Source organism: Artibeus jamaicensis, unplaced genomic scaffold, assembly GCF_021234435.1.
Source record: "Artibeus jamaicensis isolate MK-2021 breed Jamaican fruit bat unplaced genomic scaffold, CSHL_Jam_final contig_387, whole genome shotgun sequence".
NCBI classification, from domain to species: domain Eukaryota; kingdom Metazoa; phylum Chordata; class Mammalia; order Chiroptera; family Phyllostomidae; genus Artibeus; species Artibeus jamaicensis.
In genome coordinates this window covers 33334242-33340241 of record NW_026521812.1, presented here as the reverse complement: position 1 = coordinate 33340241, position 6000 = coordinate 33334242, and positions in this window count along the sequence as shown.

Genomic DNA, 6000 nt, shown 5'->3' with positions numbered 1-6000 from the left:
CTGGGTCTTGGATTTCTCATATGGAAGAAAGGAGTGGAGGATCTCTCTAGAGCCTCTTTTATAAGGGCACTAATACCATTCTTGACACTGTCACCTCCCAAATCCTTTTACTTCAGGGGTTTGGTTTCAACATATAGACTTTGGAGGGACACAGACAGTGGACCCTAACAGTTCAGAATTGCCTACACTGAACTTAATCCTGGGTGCGTGCAAATCCTGGAAGAGCCTCTGTGCATGGGTTAAGAAGGCACCCCAGCCCCTGTGGCCACTTACAAAACCAGGGAATTTACACAGTTCTGAGTTTGAGGCATTACCTGCCATGGCCAGCTTCTTCTTTGAACTGACTCACACTTCATGAATTTATTTAGAATAAAATTAGATTGGATTCTTCACTGTCAAGATGCTAATAGATACTCAGGAACTCTAGATACATATAGTAGAATGATTAAAGTATTAGGGGGATAGGTAAGAGTTTAGATCTCTGAATTGCTTGCTGCTGCTAGAAACTTTGGTGTCCTAATTAGGGGACTTCTTGGAATTATAGTCTTTGCATCCCAAACTTTGTCAAGAGATAGCCTAGATACATCTTCATAAAGTAATGTATAAGAATGGAATGACAATTTTTAAAAAGATTTTATTTATTTATAGAGAGCAGAAGGGAGGCAAAAAGAGAGAGAGAGACATCAGTGTGTGGTTGCCTCTCCCATACCCCCCACCGGGGACCTGGCCTGCAACCCAGGCATGTGCCCTGACTGGGAATGGAACCAGAGACCTTTTGGTTTGCAGTCTAGCCCTCAATCCACTGAGCCACACCAGCCAGAGTTGGAATGAAATTAAAGAAGTCCTTCCTGCATTTTAGAGTTCTGCCTATGACTATAATTAGGCTTGAAGAAATGGGACCATCAGTATGGATACATCAGTATGTATCTCCAATAGCCATGGAGAAGGCAGACTTGACATGGACATGGAAGCATGTACTAGAAGACTGAAATTTGTCGGGAGGTTATGTATTTGTTCTTTAACTATTTGCCATTCAAAATTTCTTCTTTTAAGTGAATACCATGTGTTTTGGTCCCCACTTTCCAATAAGGAAGCAAAAGAGGCTGACTCCCACTTCAAGAAAGCTAAGGAGATAGACATGTATAATCTAGGCTTAGCTAATCAGGTTATTGTAAACAAAAATTTGAATCCTGAAGAAATGAGGTAACTAACACAGGCAGAATTGAAAAAAGATTACTCGTGATGGTGTCAGGAACCCTGAGACTATAATGCAGCACTGAAAGTGGACCCCAGTCTGTACTGTTGCATGAAGCTGTGTACCCAATTGCCCAGCCCTTCTAGTTCCTGTCCACTGCCATCGTCCACAGAACCAGCCTTCAATGTCATGCTGTACTCTATAACCTTTCACATAAAGTCTATTTGTGTTTTAGTTTCCAGATGCAGTTTCTGTTGCTCGCAAAAATAAGCTCTGACTACTGCAAGTGGGAAGGAGATGGACAGGAACTGAGAAGACATCTCAAGTGAGTGGAGTGATGAATAGTTATAAAATGACATAATATGTCTAGGAGATGCTAATTAAACTTCTAGGACTAGAGAGGGTAAAGACATGAAATGTTCAGAAAACATATAGGATAGTTCTAAGGCTAGGGCAAACAACACATATCAGAAAGTAGGGGTAAATAACAATGACTAAGTAACCCCATGGGCTTTTATTCTTCTATCCCCCCAAATAAATTATTTGTTGAATTTTTCTTATATGTCAATAACTTTTGTCAGCTCTAGAAATATAAAAAGAGCAGTGCCCTTGCTGTTGATAAGATACTTGTCTTTTACATTGCAATAATGCATTTTAGGGTACAAATTCCCTTCATCTTTCAGTCTGACCATTTACATCACTCTCTGTATCTCCTCCTTCCTCCCCTCCTCTCTCAAGCTAATCATTGTCACCAATTTATTATTTTAAAAACTAACAGACATAGAAATTCCAATTAATATTTCCAATATCATATAATCCTAGAAGAATGAAAGTAAGAGAGTGTGTATGTCCTGAGGGCAGTATTCTCTATTTTAAGACCACATAATTATTTGCTAGTTATAGTTAATTATGATTTATGAGTTTAGCATAAAATAATATAGCACAGAAGAGAGGGAATGGGAAAATCTACATATGAGAGTAGAGAGGCTGGTATCACCAAGGTCCACCCTGGTACTTACCACTTGACCCAGTGGCCCCTATGCAATTCCCAACATGGACTCTTACAAAGCCCTTCTTCCTGGACTACAGGTCTGTTGCTACAATTTTGCTAAATGTCTTGAGACCATAATCAAATAGAAGAGAGAGTTAAAGGCACAAAGTGGTGTAAACTTACTAATCACAAAAGGAACATGACAAAAGTTATCTCTCACATCCAAACCAACACTGATATCTCATTTTTTCCAAATTCCTCATTATTGTAAGAGAATAAAAGAACCATAAAAGTATGTGGTAGGCTATAAGATAAAACTACAAAATACAGAGCTGGGTAATAACATTACTTATATAGCATTGATAAGGAGATGGTCCAAACCTAGGCTTCACTCCTAGTTGGATGTCAGAGCTCCCTAGGCCATCTACAAGCCACAACGGCACATGTCTATCATTCCACCAGCAGTATTGCTGTAGCCTTAGTTTTCTAAAGAGTCTTTATATGCTGGTGTGCTGTGCTAAAGTGAAGTTAATTAGCTAGGAAGAGCTTCTCCTGTGGGGTGCCACTGTTTTACACATATATCAAGTTCCTGATCCCCTTAACCTAGGATTTATCATATAGGGTGTGGAATAGTCAGAGCTACAAGATCCATCATGGCCATTGCAAGCAGGCCTCAATGTTTGATGACATTATCTTCTCTGTTTGAGACAATGTGAACAAGGATGGGAAGCACTATATGGAATCAACACTCGCTAGCCTCTCTAACCTAAGAACTCTAAAGAGACTGGTGGCACAGTCCAGTCAGTTTCTACATAGATCTAAGTAGAACTCTGCCAAGAGGAGCTAACTGGGGCCTGGGCTCCCTGATGGCAGCTATAAAACATGGGTGTTCTTGGGCAGACAATCAATACATGTACTATGACCAGGTTAGCAAGTGCCAGCACTTAGAGTACTGCCACTGCCGCCAGAGAATGTCTCAAACATCATTCTAAATTTCAGACTCCAGATATAGTGGAGTGGACTCCAGATATACAATGGCACCTGGTGTCAGACTAGGGGAGTCAGTTGTATGCTACATTTGGAGGAAGCAATTCAAGGTCCTTGATTTTGTCTCCCTATTACTCTTAAAGATAAGCAGGCACATGGAATATATTAATGGGGCATTATAGGAGTACCTTGAATGATATGCTTTTTATTGAAATTACACTGGTCTTTGTACCTATCAGTGTCAAATACAGTTTAACCAAAAGAATACTTAGTCCCTGTAGGGCTAGGACCATAAGTATACTTTGATGTCCTCTCCCCAACAAATGGTGCTGGGAACTTCCCTGCCTGGTTTCAGAACCTGTAATCCCTATGGCTAAGGCTGAGTGAGAGACCATGGGACCATAAGCCACTAAGGAGACAAAGCTTATCTCTCTGGCAGGGGTACAACCTTCACCCCCTTTACTTCACCCTGCTTGGCTCCAGGTGGATGACTGGTTAGACAATGATGGGTAAGATTCCTCAAGGGAGGGACAACCTAAGACAAGTATGGTTATGAAGGGCCCCCAGGGAAGCACTTGGGGGGGCTAGAAAAAGGGAGTAAGGGACACTCACCCCTGGGCTTTGACATGGCCTGAGTTCTCATTCTGTCTGTAAGAATTCTCCTAATATCTTGGCTACCTTACTTCACCTGCCTGACTTAAGCCTGAAACAATGTCAGAGGGTGCTGCAGCCCTAGGCAGGAACAGGCAGTTCCCCAGAGCAATCAGGCCTCAGGAAGAATGCATAAAATCCTGTGAAACTTGCTCTGCTAAGAATGCCCTCAATTTCCTGATAAGGGTCCAACCGTGAAATGAGATTGTGTCCCAAAGTTTTAAGGCCTTCTAGCTAACAGACCCTGACTCAGAATAAGCCCTCACAGTTCTTTGAATCTTATCTGTTGTTTGATCATTACTGCCTGACAGTGATGAATGAAAACCTTGCTTGAGGTAATGCTCCCAGAAAAGCAATAAAAGCCTGTCCAGGCAGGGGTCGGGCTGCTCTTTCTCTCAGAGAGTGGCCATACCATCACTTTTCTCCACAAGACTTCTATAGTCCATGTGGATTTGTTTGTCTCATCCACAATTTATGGACCCCACTGGATGGAGTCTGAATCAAATGGTATTAAGGAACTTCATAGCTTATAACTGGCACTGGGAGAAGACATCCACTGAGTATTTGTTTTACCCTTCTGAACACCTAAAGTCTTATGTTAGACCTGTGTTAACCACCATTTATATTGGAAAGTGGAAGACTAATATTCTTAAGATGCTCTCATTTCCATGGCAAAGCCTTTATCCTCTTTGTTACCTTTCTAAAAACAGGGACACTCCATAGGAAACTAAACAGCAATGAGATAAGCAACATGTATTTCAAGATCTTTGATTGGAACCAAGTATCTTGGTAAGGTCTATGCATCTCCTTCTCTTTCTCTACCCTGTTCACTGCTGAGGTAAGTCCTGTTTGTTGCCTATCCAATATCCATTCTTTCCTTCTTTCTTAGTAACAGAGCTCTGATTTAATTGGAGCCATGGAGTCATGAGCAGAGGTGAAAGGCCACATTTCTAAGACTTAGTCCCTTGCAGCTGGATATGGCTAAATGACTCAATTACATTCAATTACATGAAATGATAAATTGTTGAATGGCACCTCCCAGAAAACTCCCTAACAAGTAGCTGGATAAGCCATCTGGCCCTTTCCAACATTTCCAATCATCGCCTTCCTTCTACTTGCTAACTGGGATTCAGACAAGATGTCACGAGCATAACAGCCATTGTTAACTACAAGACAGAGTGAGGATGAAAGCCAGCATATTTTGTCAGGATGGAAGCCAGCGACAAAGATGGTGGAGCAAAAAATAAATTAAAAAAACATACATACATACATACATACATACATAAAATGAAAAAGAAAAGAAAATAAAAAGAGGAATGTTGATCTATTATAACTGTGGAGTTACCACATGGTCCCCAGCATCCTTTTACATGAGAGGAGCAAAGCTTTGTCTGCACAATTATTGAGTATTCTGTTTTATATAATTAAAGCTAATCCTAATTGGCATATTTCCTTGCACACTATATATTTTGTATGTGTCTGAGGCTCATTAAAATGAATAAAGGGAAAAGAATGGCTGTAGGTCTAAAAGTCTGTATAAGTCTGGGAAATAAAGAGAAATAGATTCTGTTGTTCCAATAGCAAGATAAGATAAACTGCAAGGATTTTATGGGGTGTAGACTATTAGAATAATAAGTGGTAATTAGGAGAAATCAAAGGCTACTACTGGGTTAATGCATTAGGATAGAATTTGATAAGCAAGAAAGAAGTATTTAAACTTTTAAAATACATAATTATATATAAATTAATTTTCAAAAGCAAACAAGTCAATTAAAAATGAGACAAAACTGAGAACAGGCATTTCACAGAAACACAAATGGCCAGTAAGCATACATAAAGATGTACACAACCCCATTAGCAAGAAGAGAAATGCAAATTAAAAGAGGCGATTCACAGTCAGAAGTTTTGAATCTGACCATTGCAGGTATTATAATGATGTGCCAGCTTAATGATGTGAAATGGATTTTTGTATAGGTAAATCTCAAAAACCTCAATGTGCATTGAAAAATGAAGAGTATGATTCATTATATAAAATACAACACCAGAATATAACTATATTTTAATGGAATAATATATATATAACTATTTTGCGAAAAAAGCAAGGAAATGACTCATACAAAATTTAGATAATGTTATTTCTGAGTGGGAGGGATATACTTTAGGAAAGGCCTTTTTA